At 37.5% G+C, this 12,989-nt stretch overlaps 1 pseudogene; it reads right to left on the bottom strand.

Annotated features, from left to right (window-relative positions):
• Positions 1-323: 323 nt before the first annotated feature.
• On the bottom strand, positions 324-953 carry LOC148164838 (tubulin alpha chain pseudogene; annotated as a pseudogene).
• Positions 954-12,989: the final 12,036 nt, after the last annotated feature.

Genomic DNA, 12,989 nt, shown 5'->3' with positions numbered 1-12,989 from the left:
CTTACATATACACATGGAAAAGACATGATCACAGTTAAAAGTGAAAACAATCTAGGGGCGCCTGGGTAGCTCAGTTAGTTAAGTGGCCAACTCTTGATTTTGGCTTGGTCATGATCTCAGGGTCCTGGGATCAAGCCCCACGTTGGGCTCCATACTCACGAAGGAGTCTGCTTGGGGATTCTCTCTCTTTACCCTCTCCCTCTGCCCCTCTCCCCACTCATGCATGATGAAGACAGTCTAACCAGAAAGCTTCAATGCCTGTCAGCTAGTGTTAAAGCTAAAGTTCTGAGTGTGATGTGCTGCAAGGCTGAAAGGAATAGTAATTAGTATTCCTCTCCTTCTTCTTCATGCTCTTCTTCAGAATCCACACCAACCTCTTCATGGTCCTTCTCAAGGGTAGCCATGTCCTCCCAGGTCTCAGAAAACTCTTCTTCCTCCATACCCTCACCTACATACAAGTGAACAAAGGCACACCTGGCATATACAGGTCAAACTTATGGTCCAGTTGGGCCCAGGCCCCAGCAATGCCTGAGGTGGTGTTCAGCATGCACCCAGCTCGCTGTACTTTGGCCAGGTCTCCACAAGATACTATAGTGGGAGGCTGGTAATTAATGCCAACTTTGAAGCTAGTAGGGTACCAGTCCATAAACTGGATGCTGTACTTGGTTTTGATGGTAGCAATGGTGGCACTGACATCTTTTGGAACCACATCACCACAGTACAACAGGCAGCAAGCCATGTATTTACCATGGCAAGAGTCACATTTCACCATCTGGTTGACTGGCTCAAAGCATGCATTGGTGATCTCTGTTACAAAAAGCTGTTCGTGGTAGGCTTTCTCAGCAGAGATGACGGGCATATATGAGCAGAGGGAAGTGAATGTGGGGATAGGACACCAGGTTGATCTGGAATTTTGTCAGGGCTCCATCAAATCTGAGGGAGGCAGTGATGGTTTATATACTAGATGAAAAGTCACAGGGCGCCTGGGTGGCTCAGTCAGTTAAGTGTCTGCCTTCGGCTCAGGTCATGATCCCAGGGTCTTAGGATCAAGCCCCACATCAGACTCCCTGATCAGTGGGGAGTCTGCTTCTCCCTCTCCCACTGCCCCTCCTTCCCCAGTTCATGCTCTGTCTCACTCACTTTCTCTCAAATAAATAAATAAAATCTTAAAAAAATAAAGAAAGAAAAAGAAAGGGCACATTCCACAAGCTTATAGTTGACCTTTTTGATGAAACAGTTTCAAATGACATTATACAAAATTTAAAATTTTATGTAAATACAACATGTAAAGACACAGTAAAAAGAAGCTGCAAAATCACACTAATTTGAATAATACAATGATTGTTGTCATTACTTGCCACGTGTCAGAAATAAAATCCTGGACCTCGGAATTTAGGTCTTTTCTCTCATCTCATGTCAAGTAATGGCCCATGTATCATAGTGGAAACCAAGCTGGTCTGGTATCACTACAATATTTATTCTTTATCTTATCATCTCTTGTTATCTGCTATTATTTTAATATAGAGTTTTATCTGAAATCATATCAAACACAAAACTGAATAAACATTTAATAAATATTTACTGAGCACATCCACACCTAAGGCATTTTTACCACATTGTTAAATAGTGTAATATTTAAGTAAGATGAGTTTTATCACCTAAAACATCATTTTGGGATAAGTAAAAAGGCAGATATTAATGTTAAAAACAAAGTAGATCCTGGAATTGGAAGCTAGTAGCCTATTAAAGACTATTCTTAGCTCTCACTACAATATATAGATATGCATAGTACCAGAATCAAGTAGAGGATTCATTCTTGTTACTAAGAGGCTTCAAAGTGTCATCTGGAAATCATTTGATATTTAATCTCTGCTTCCAGAAAGTGTCCATACAAATTTTCTAATTCTAATATACTTCAAATTTTGGTAACAGGTTACCAATAACTAGTCTCAAATCTGTTATAAATTAGAATCAGTAAATATGTTCAGTTGATAACTCTATATATGAGATACTTCATTAACACCAATTAATTTTCCTATATTAAAATTGATTAAAAGTAATGAGACATTACATTTACTCTCAGGGTTGGATCTAAAGAGTCTGCCAAAGCATTAAAACCTAAAGTCTTAAGGCTTTGGCTATAAATTGATTATCTTCCTCTTCTAAAATCTCTGGGTATTTCTCCAGGAGCTAATAGATCCTTTTTAACATTTAAATAGCTAGAGTTAATCTTTTGAAATTTTGCCTTGTTAAAGAAACAATAAGATTGTTACAAAGAGCATCAGAAATAGTAATTGCTCTATCACTTATGTCAATAATATAGTCAACCATTAACTCAATCTGATTAAATTCAATTCGGCTTGCCTTTAGCAGAGGTTTGAGAGCATTAAAAAACAACAACAACAACAAACTTGGGGTGCTTAGGTGGCTCAGTCGGTTAGGCATCCAAATCTTGATCTCAGCTCAAGTCTTGATCTCAGGGTGGTGAGCTCAGGCCTACCGTGGAGCCCATTAAAAAAAAAAAAAAGCTCATGATTAAATAAAATTAATATTCCATCTACCCACACTTCCCCATCATCTTAAATAACTCTGAAATAGCTGTGTAAATATAGGCAAAAAAAATTAAAAAGGAACAAATTTTGTAATTCATAGCAGAAATAAGAATCGCACTCAGCTCTGAACAAGTTTCTACAGGAAAATAACATAATAATCTGCACATAATATGCATATCTTCTTTTCTATATGCATAGAAAAAAATTCTATGACTAGTGATCTGATCAAAACAGAGCAACATTTTCCAAGGCCTATTCTTGGCCATATATGGTATTTGCATTTATGAAACAATCAGCAGAAATTCTGAATCATGGAGGGCTAAGATAGAAACTCACCACATCCCAATCATTCTATACAAACTCTCATGTTCCCATATAGCCTCTTTATTTCTGTCCAACTACTAAGTAGTTAATATAAAGTCAGGGTTGTTGTAATGCCCTCTTTCTTCAACAAGTATTCCTGAACATCTGCTTATGCAGAAGGTGGATGTATGCTTTAAGAAGGTACAAAGGCATTTAACACAGTTCCTATGTCCAGGGACTTTCAGTCTGGTGGGTGAAACAAGGGTCTGCTCTTGACCTAGATAATTATGAAATGAATTTATAATTCAGAGTCCAACAGGAGACAGAAGTAGAGTTACACAACTGGAGTAGTTGAGAAGCCTTCATGAAAAGATGGACGATAAACTGAAATTGGAGGACAGATAGAATTTAGGCAGATGAAGACAAGGAAGAAGGTATCTGTAAAGGAGACTGTTAATTGCCACCTCCATATCCATTAACTCATTCTTCCTTATCACTGCCCATATTAAAGGACAGTGCAATGTGCCCAACTAAAAGTCTGTATTTTCTAACAACACTGTGGGTAGGCATGGCTTTGTAATAAGTTTGGCCATTGAGAAATAAGCAGAAGTTGGTAGAATTTCTATGAAGTCTCCTTAGATGGAGAAAAACAACTGAAATGTACATTTTTTTCCTCTTCTTACTTTATTCTGGAATATGGCCATGATGGCTAGAGCCATTAGCAGCCAATGAAATAACCTTAAGAATATAAGCCACACACCAACTATGGTGGAGCATGATAGAGGGGTCTATGTCCCTCGTGACACAAAAGAGTAGCCACAGCAGGAATAAACTCCCTATCTCTGGACTTCCTTTATATAAGGGAGAAAAAAATTTTCTCTTTTTAGAGTCATTGTCAACTCTCTGTTAGTTGCAGTCAATGGCAATTTCTGACATAATATTATGGATACGTAAAAATACATAAGTTAAGGCTTAAGAGATGGAAATGAACATGGTACACATGGGCTGAGGGACTGGTTTTGTTGGATAACAAAATAATGAGGTATGAGGGTGAATACCAAGAAGAGTCACATGCATCCTTGCAAAAGTAGAAACTACTCAAGTAGGAACTACTCAAGACAGAATGATTAAGTAGAATTACTTGAAAAAGAATTGTCAGTTTGGAAATGTAATCCCATGTGGTAATTTCATCTAGGATCAAAATTACATCTCTATTCAGTCCCATTTTTCTCTAATTTTTCCCTTCGCTGTCACTTTCATGTTTCAATCTTCGGGAAAATGAAGAATAAAAACACAATCTGAGTCACATGAGTAAACAATACCTGAAAATAGTATGCACAACATTTCTCATATATATTTCACAAAGATGACTCTACTACCTGTTGAAGACATTGATAAAGTAGATCATGGGGAGCCACAGAAACTTTAGGGAGCACCTAGAACACTAAGCAGGCAGGACCCAATTCTTTCTCTGCTAGACCATAATTTATAAATGGTTACTATTGGACATCTACTGCCCAGTAGCTACAGCTCTCAAAGTATTCTGAAAACCACTCCCTTTCCTTATTCCCATTAAGAACTATATTGAGATTTCATCCTATCTGCAAGCTAACCATTTACTCTGACTTAGCTTCATGGATGCTAGAAAAAGACATGAGATGCTCAGGTTAGGAACAAAGAACCAGCAATGAATCGTGAATCACCACATCAAAAACTAATGATGTATTGTATGGTGACTAACATAACATAATAAAATAAAATTAAAAAAAAGAAACAAAGAACTTTATTATTCACACTATAACTAGCATGCCATAAACATCGTGTGTGTTAATTCCCTAGGTCCATGTTCCACAAAGGAGATACAGGACCCAGGTACAAGCTATACATTGAGTGGGTTTATGTCACAACTGAGGAACCCTCAACTTAAAAAGCACAAGTCTTTTATAATGGGCTGCAAGAAAACCTGCTCCTTTGCCCTGGAGGAATACATTATCTTTATTACTGGAGAGTAAAAACTTGGTCTTTAGGAGACAAAATTTCTATTCCCCAAGGCTGTTCACTGTACAACATCCTTAAAATCATAATCTAAAACAAAAACTGTCGGTGCTTTTGCTCTCAAGGCATGCATAAACAGTAAGAAACACATGGAGAATCACCTCTCAACAGCAAATTTCACATCTCCCCGGTAGTAATGGTTTCGGTTCATTGATGTGACCTGTTGCCATTGTTGCGCCTCACCTGTTTTGATGATCCCCTGAATTCTGTCCACAACTTTGGAAAGAGTCCTTTTTTTCCCACACTTTCTTCAATTTCTTTTTTCCCTGTTGAGGCCCTCTCTCTTAACCTCTGTGCAATTCTATTTCTCATCTGCAGAACAGGGATAATAATATCTTAGAGGTTAGTACTGAGAATAAAAACAGATAATGTACGTGAAGGTTTTAGCATAACCTTGCGTTCAATAAATATACTAGAGTCATTTTTTTTAATTTTTCCCCTTGAGTCAGATGCTGCATTTTGTTTTGTGATTTTATCTTTTTTAAATTTTAATTCCAATATAATTAACATACGTGTCATATTATTTTCAGGTGTACAATATAGTGATTCAACAATTCTCTACATTAGTCAGTACTCATCACAGTAAGTGTGCTTTTAATCTCCTTCACCTGTTTCACCCATCCACCTACCTACCTACAGCCATCAGTGTGTTCTCTGTATTTAAGAGTTTGTTTTCCAGTTTATCTGTTTTTCCTTTGACCGTTTCTTTTGTTTCTTAAATTCTACATATGAGTGAAATCATATGGTATTTGTCTTTCTCTATTTCACTTAGCATTATATCCTCTATATCCAACCATGTTGTTGCAAATGGTAAGATCTCATTCTTTTTATGGCTGATTAATATTCCACTGTATATATACCACATCTTTATCCATTCACCTATGGATGGACACTTGGGTTGCTTCCATAATTTGGCTATTATAAATAATGCTGCAGTAAACATAGGGTGCACAGATCTTTTCAAATTAATGTTTTTGTTTTCTTTGAGTAAAAACCCACTAGTGGGATGCTTGAGTCGTATGGTAATTTTAATATTTTGAGAAACCTCCATACTGTTTTCCAGTGACTGCACCAATTCACACTCCCACCAACAGTGTATGAGTGTTCCCTTTTCTCCACATCCTCACCAACACTTGTTTCTTGTTTTTTATTTTAGCCATTCTAACAAGTATGAGTTAATATCTCATTGTGGTTTTGATTTGCATTTCCCTGACAATGAGTGATGTTGAGCATCTTTTCTTGTGTCTCTTGGTCTTCTGCATGTCTTCTTTGGAAAAATGTTCGGTCATGTCTTCTGCCCATTTTTCAATTGGATGATTTGGGATTTAGGGGTGTTGACTTTTATAAATTCCTTATATATTTTGGATACTAACCCTTTATCAGATATGCCATTGGTAAATACCTTCTCCCATTCAGTAGCTTGTCTTTTAGTTTTGTTGATTATTTCCTTTGCTAGGCAGAAGCTTTTTATTTTGATGTAGTCACAATAGCTTATTTTTGCTTTTGTTTCCCTTGCCTCAGGAGACATAACTAGGAAAAAACTGCCAAAGTCAGAGAAATTACTGCCTATGCTCTCTTCTAGGATTTTTATAGATTCAAATCTTCCATTAAGGTCTTTAATTATTTTGAGTTTATTTTTGTGTATGGTGTTAAAAAGTGACCCAATTTCCTTCTTTTGCATGTAGCTGTCCAGTTTTCCCGACACCATTTGTTGAAGACACTGTCTTCTTCCCATTGCATAATCATTCCTACTCTCTCAGAGATTAACTGACCATATAATCATGGGATTATTTCTGGGCCTTCTATTCTGTTCCATTACTCTGTGTCTATTTTTGTGCCAATACCACACTGTTTTAATTACAACTTTGTAGTATAATTTGAAATATGAGATCGGGATACCTCCAGCTTTGTTCATTTTCAAGATTGCTTTGATTATTTGTGGTCTTTTGTAGTTCCATGCAAATTTGAGGATTGTTTGTTCTAGTTCTGTGAAAAATGCTGTTGGTATTTTGAGATTGCATTAAATCTGTAGAGTGCTTTGGGTATAATGGATATTAGAACAACATTTGTACTCCCGATTAAGAAGCATGCAGTATCTTTCCATTTGCTTATGTAATCTTCAATTTCTTTCATCACTGTTTTATAGTTTTCACATGATATGTCCCTTCATCTTCTTGATTAAGTTTATTCCTAGGTATTTTATTATTTTTGGTGCAAATGTAAATGGAACTGTTTTCTTAATTTCTCTTTCTGCTACTTCATTATTAGTGTATAGAAATGCAACAGATTTCCATACATTTATTTTGAATCCTATGACTTACTGAATTCGTTCATCAGTTCTAGTATTTTTTTGGTGGAGTCTTTAAGGTTTTCTGTATATAGATCATGGCATCTGCAAATAGTGGAAGTTTTACTTCTTCCTTACCAATTTGGATGCATTTTTTCTAAAATTTAATTTATTTGACAGAGAGAAAGAACACAAACAGGGGGAGCAGCAGGTAGAGGGAGAGGGAGAAGCAGGCTCCCTGCTGAGCAAGGAGCCCCATGTGGGGCTCGATCCCAGGACCCTGGGATCATGACCTGAGCTGAAGGCAGATGCTTAAACGACTGAGCCACCCAGGTGCCCTGCACTTTCTTTTTCTTGTCTGATTGCTGTGGCTACGATTTCCAGTTCTATGTTGAATAAAAGAGGTGAGAGTGGACATCCTTGTCTTATTCCTGATCTTAGGGAAAAGTTCTCAGTTTTTCACCATTGAGTATGATGTTAGTTGAGTTTTTCATATTTGGTCTTTATTATGTTGAGGTATATTCCCTTAAACTTACCTTGTTGAGGGTTTTTATCATGATTGGATGTTGTACTTTGTCAAATGCTTTTTCTCCATCTATTGAAGTGATCATACAGTCTTTATCCTTTCTCTTGTTGATGTGAGGTACCACATTGATTGATCTGTGAATATTGAATACCCTTACATCCCTGGAATAAACCCCACCTGTTCACAGTGAATGATTTTTTTAATGTATTGTTGGATTCAGTTTGCTAGTATTCTGTTGAAGATCTTTGCATCTATATTCATCAGAGATACTGGCCTGTGGTTCCCTTTTTCTGTAGTATCTTTATCTGCTTTTGGTTTCAGGGTAATGCTGGCTTCATGGACTATATTTGGAGGCTTTCCTTCCCCTTCTAGTTTTTGGAAGAGTTTGAGAAAAACAGGTATTAACTTTTCTTTAAATGTTTGATAGAATTCACCTGTGAAGCCATCTGGTCCTGGACTTTTATTTGTTCTGAGTTTTTTGATTACTGATTCATATTCATTGATGGTAATTGGTCTGTTCAAATTTTCTATTTCTTCCTGATCAGTTTTGGGAAGTTATATGTTTCTAGGATTTTTTCCATTTCTTCTAGGTTGTCCACTTTGTCAGCATACAATTTTTCATAATATTCTCTCATATCGTTTGTATTTCTGTGGTGTCAGTTGTTATTTCGCCTCTTTCATTTCTTATTTTGTATTTGAGTCCTCTCTCTCTCTCTCTTTCTCTCCCCCCTCCTTCTCTCTCTCTCTCTCATATGAATCTGGCTAAAGTTTTATCAATTTTTTTGATCTTTTCAGAGAAACAGCTCCTGTTTCCTTGATTTGTTCTAGTGGTTTGTTTTTTTTTTTTTTTTTTAGTTTCTCTTTCATTTACTTCTGCTCTAATCTTCATTATTTCCTTCCTTCTACTAGTTTTGCTTTTTGTTCTTTTTCTAGATCCTTTGGGTATAAGGTCAGATTGTTTATTAGAGATTTTTCTTGATTCTTAAGGTAGGCTTGTATTGCTATAAACTTTCCTCTTAGAACCACTTTTGCTACATCCCAAAGATTTTGGTCCATTGTGCTCTCATTTTCATTTGTCTCCATGTATTTTTTTATTTCCTCTTTGATGTCTTGGTTAACCCATTCATTGTTTAGTAGCACGTTATGTGACCTCCATGTGTTTGTGTTCTTTCCAGACTTTTTCTTGTGATTGATTTCTAGTTTCACAGCATTGTGATCAGAAAAAATGAATGGTATGATATTGATCTTTTTTAATTTGTTGGGACTTGCTTTGTGCCCTAATATGTGATCTCTTTTGGAGAATGTTCCATGTGTACTTGAAAAGAATGGCTTTTCTTCTATTTTAGGATTGAACGTTCCAAATATATCTGTTAGATCCATGTAGCCCAATGTTTCATTCAAAGCCACTGTTTCCTTCTTGATTACCTCTTCAGATGATCTGTCCATTGATGTGAGTGAGATGTTAAAAGTCCCCTACTGTTCTTGACATTCTTTCAATTACTTCCTTTGTTTGGTATTAGCTGTTTTATGTTTTTGGGTGCTCCCATAGTGGGTGCATAAATATTTACAATCATTATATCTCCTTTTTAGATCATTCCCTTTATAATTGTATAATGCCTTTCTTTGTCTCTTTGTTTTCGTCTATTTTCTCTAAGTATTGCTACCCCCACTTTCTATGCATTTCCATTTGCATAATAACTGCTTTCCCATCCCTTCACTTTCAATCTGCATATGTCTTTAAGTCTAAAATGAGACTTTTGTAGGCAGCACATAGATGAGTCTGTTTTTTTCCATTCCATCACCCTATGTCTCCTGATTGGAGTGTTTAGTCTGTTTACATTCAAAGTAATTATTGATATGTACTTCTTGCCATTTTTTTTTTACTTGTTTTATGGTTGTTTTTGTGGTTCTTATCTGTTCCTTTCTTCTCTTGCTCTCCTCTCACAGTTTACTGGTTTTCTTTAATGATATACTTGGATTCTTTTCTATTTATTTTTTTGCATATCTATTACCAGTTTTTGATTTGTGGTTACTATTATGTTTATATATGACATTTTATGCATATAGAGGTCTATATTAAGTTGATGGCCACTTATGTTTAAACCCACTCTAAAAGCATTAAATTTTCCTCCCGCCATGTTTTAGGTATACGGTGTCACACTTTACATCCTTTTATTCTATGAATGCCTTGACTGATTTTTATAGACATACTTACTGCTTTTGTGCTTCCTACTTTTCTTACTCCTCCTTATGGTATTTCCTTTCCACTCAAAGAGTCCCCTTGTTCAACATTTCTTGTAAGGTTGATCATGAACTCCTTTACCTTTATCTCTCTTTCTATTTTGAATGATAGCCTTGCTAAATAGAATATTCTTGGGTGCAGGTTTTTTTCCTTTCAGCATTTTGAATATATCATGCCACTCCCTTTTGGCCTGTAAAGTTTCTGTTGAAAAATCTGCTGATCACCTTATGGAGTTTCCCCCTTGTATGTAACTGTTTTCTTTTCTCTTTCTGCATTTAAAATTCTCCCTTACTACCACATTTTGCCATTTTAATTACTATGTGTCTTGGTGTAGACCTCCTTCGGGTTTTTTGGTGGGTGCTCTCTGTGCCTCCTGGATCTGGATTTGTTTTCTTCCTCAGATTCAGGAAATTTTCAGTTATTATATCTTTAAATACGTTTTCGGACCCCTCCCCTTCTCTTCTCCTTCTGGGATCCTTATAACATGAATGTTATTGCACTTGATAGTGTTATTGAGTTCCCTTAATCTACTTCCATTTTTAATTATTCCTTTTTTTCTCTCTCCTTTTCAGCTCAATGCTTTCCAATACTCTGTCCTCACTGATCCATTTTTCTTCTTCTTCTTCCTTTAGTCTACTATTTATTCTCTCTAGAGTATTTTTAATTTTAGTTATTCAGTTCTTCATCTCTAACTGGTTCTTTTTCATGTGTTCTCTTTGTTGAGTGTCTCACTGAAGTCTTCCACTCTTTTCTCAAGTCCAGTGAGTATCTTTATGACCATTACTGTAAATTCTTTACCAGGCATATTATTTATCTCCATTTTATTTAGCTCTCTTGCTGTGATTTGTCCTTTCATTTGGGACATAGTCTTCTGTTTTTTCATTTTGACTAGCTCTCTGTGTCTGTTTCCATGTTAGGAAAAGTTAGCTCATCTCCTGCTCTTGAAAGTAGTGGCCTTATGATCATAAGAGGTCTTGTAGTGTCTTACAGTGCAATGTTCCCTGTTCATCAGAACCTAGTACCTCATGAGCATCTCCTATGTGTGTTGCACCCTAGTGTTGTGACTGAGCCATATTTCCTTTCAGCCTAGTTGTCTGCAGTGGCTCTCTTTGCCTGTTGTGGCAGGGTTTGGTCCCTGTGCTGTTAGGGGGCCAGTCTGGGGCTGCCTTGGGCTTGAGTTGAGTCAAACCAGGCATTTGCAAGAGCTGCAGGAGCACTGAACTGCAGGGTGCTCTCCCTGTGTTGTCCTCTTAAAAGCTTTCATTGGCGGGCAGGGCCTGCAGTCAGACCAGATGTCTGCCCCCAGCCCACTGTTGGGGCTGCAGTCAGACTGGTATGTGTGTTTATCTTACTGTCTCCCTGGGACAGGAGTTACTTTGGAGTGGTACTGGTCTTTTGGGGCTGCTTATACACCGCTAGGCTTGTGGTGCCACTTTGGATTGACTTCTGCTGAAGGTGGGTCTGCAAGAGAACACAGGGGCATGCACGCAGTGTTAGCAAGGTTTGCATTGGTCTGCTGCAGGAGGGGACAGCTTTAGAAAACTCCTGCCACTGGACTGGATGGGGTGCATCTGGAGGAGAATATGGAGGCTAAGCACAAGGTACCAACAAGGTCCACTGTGGGAGAGGAGCTGCAGCTGCCCAGGAAAACTGCCAAGGCCAGCTGGGTTGGAGGGGGCAAATCCACAGAAGTGTTCAGGGGTGGAGCATGCTGTTAACAAGCTAGATGGAGAGTGTTCCTGCAGTGTTCCCCAGCAGGGAAGAGGTGAGATCTGTGGGATGAGGTAGAGCCTCTACAGCCAAAAAAGCAGGTGTTCTGGGGAGACAGCTTGATGGACCTTTGAAGAAGTTCTAGGAGACAGACCTCATGGCAGTGCCAAGAACCTCTTAGGGTAATTGGTGGATGACTTACCAATGTTTTCTGGAAAACTCCTCTCTCTAAATGACATGCATTTCCTTGGAGTCTTTTTGCTTTCAGTCGAATCTATTAGTTTCAGATCTGGTAAGGAAAAGGAAAAGTCCAGTTCTCCATTAAGAATTTCCTGAAACTGAGGTGCCTGGGTGGCTCAGTCAGTTAAGCGTCTGCCTTTAGCTCAGATCATGATCCCAGACATGATCCCAGTGTCCTGGGATCGAGTCCCACATCGAGCTCCCTGCTCAGTAGGGAGTCTGCTTCTCCCTCTACCATTCCCCCTGCTCATGATCTCTCTCTCTCAAATAAATAAATTTTTTAAAAAATTTCCTGAAATTGGTGGGAAGGGGAAATAGTTTCATATTTGGGGGGTTTTCCTCTGAAGACTTTATTTTTCATTCCCCAAAATATTTCCATACCCATTCAAATTTGGTAAGGCAGCTGTGATGAATGCCTTTAGTCATCAGTTTGGTATGTGCTCTCTCAAATATTTAGCACTGCCAACCTCAGAAGGGAGTTTTAATGAAACAAATGTCTTTCTTTAATTCCCAACCATGAGGCCAGGAAAGATGTACTGAAACCTAATGAAATCCTGTCAATGAATGATCACCAAGTGGTATCTTCGCAAGCAACGTAATATAACAATTTGTTCAGTTATAAACATAGTTACATTACCTGACCCTTTCCTGCATGATCTTTTTCAATTTTTTTTTTTAAATTACAGGGATTTATGTATGTCCACAAGTATAGCCCTGGGTAGAGGACAGAAAGAATATCCCCTTTAAAAGGAAGAAAATAAGTATGGATGAGACCCACACTTTCAAAAAGGAGACTGTTCTTACCTTCAATCCAAAACAAATCCCCAATAGATTAATGGCATAAACAATTTATAAATGTTTAGACACTTTTCAAAATTCATGCAAAAAACAAAGCTGATGAGTTCATTACACCAATTTTTACCAACTATATGTAAAAAGACTTTCATTGAAATAAATGTTTCATTTAACTTAAATTCAACATTTCTTACTAATTTTTTAGCTTATTTATTTATTTATTTGATAGAGGGAAAGAGAGAGCACAAGCGGGGGGGGGTGGGAGGCAGAGAGAGAGAG

This window comes from Eumetopias jubatus, unplaced genomic scaffold, assembly GCF_037043125.1.
Source record: "Eumetopias jubatus isolate StellerSeaLion01/CBP00866 unplaced genomic scaffold, mEumJub1_p1.0 scaffold_2, whole genome shotgun sequence".
In the NCBI taxonomy this organism is placed as follows: Eukaryota; Metazoa; Chordata; class Mammalia; order Carnivora; family Otariidae; genus Eumetopias; species Eumetopias jubatus.
This window is presented reverse-complemented; position numbering and strand designations above follow the sequence as displayed.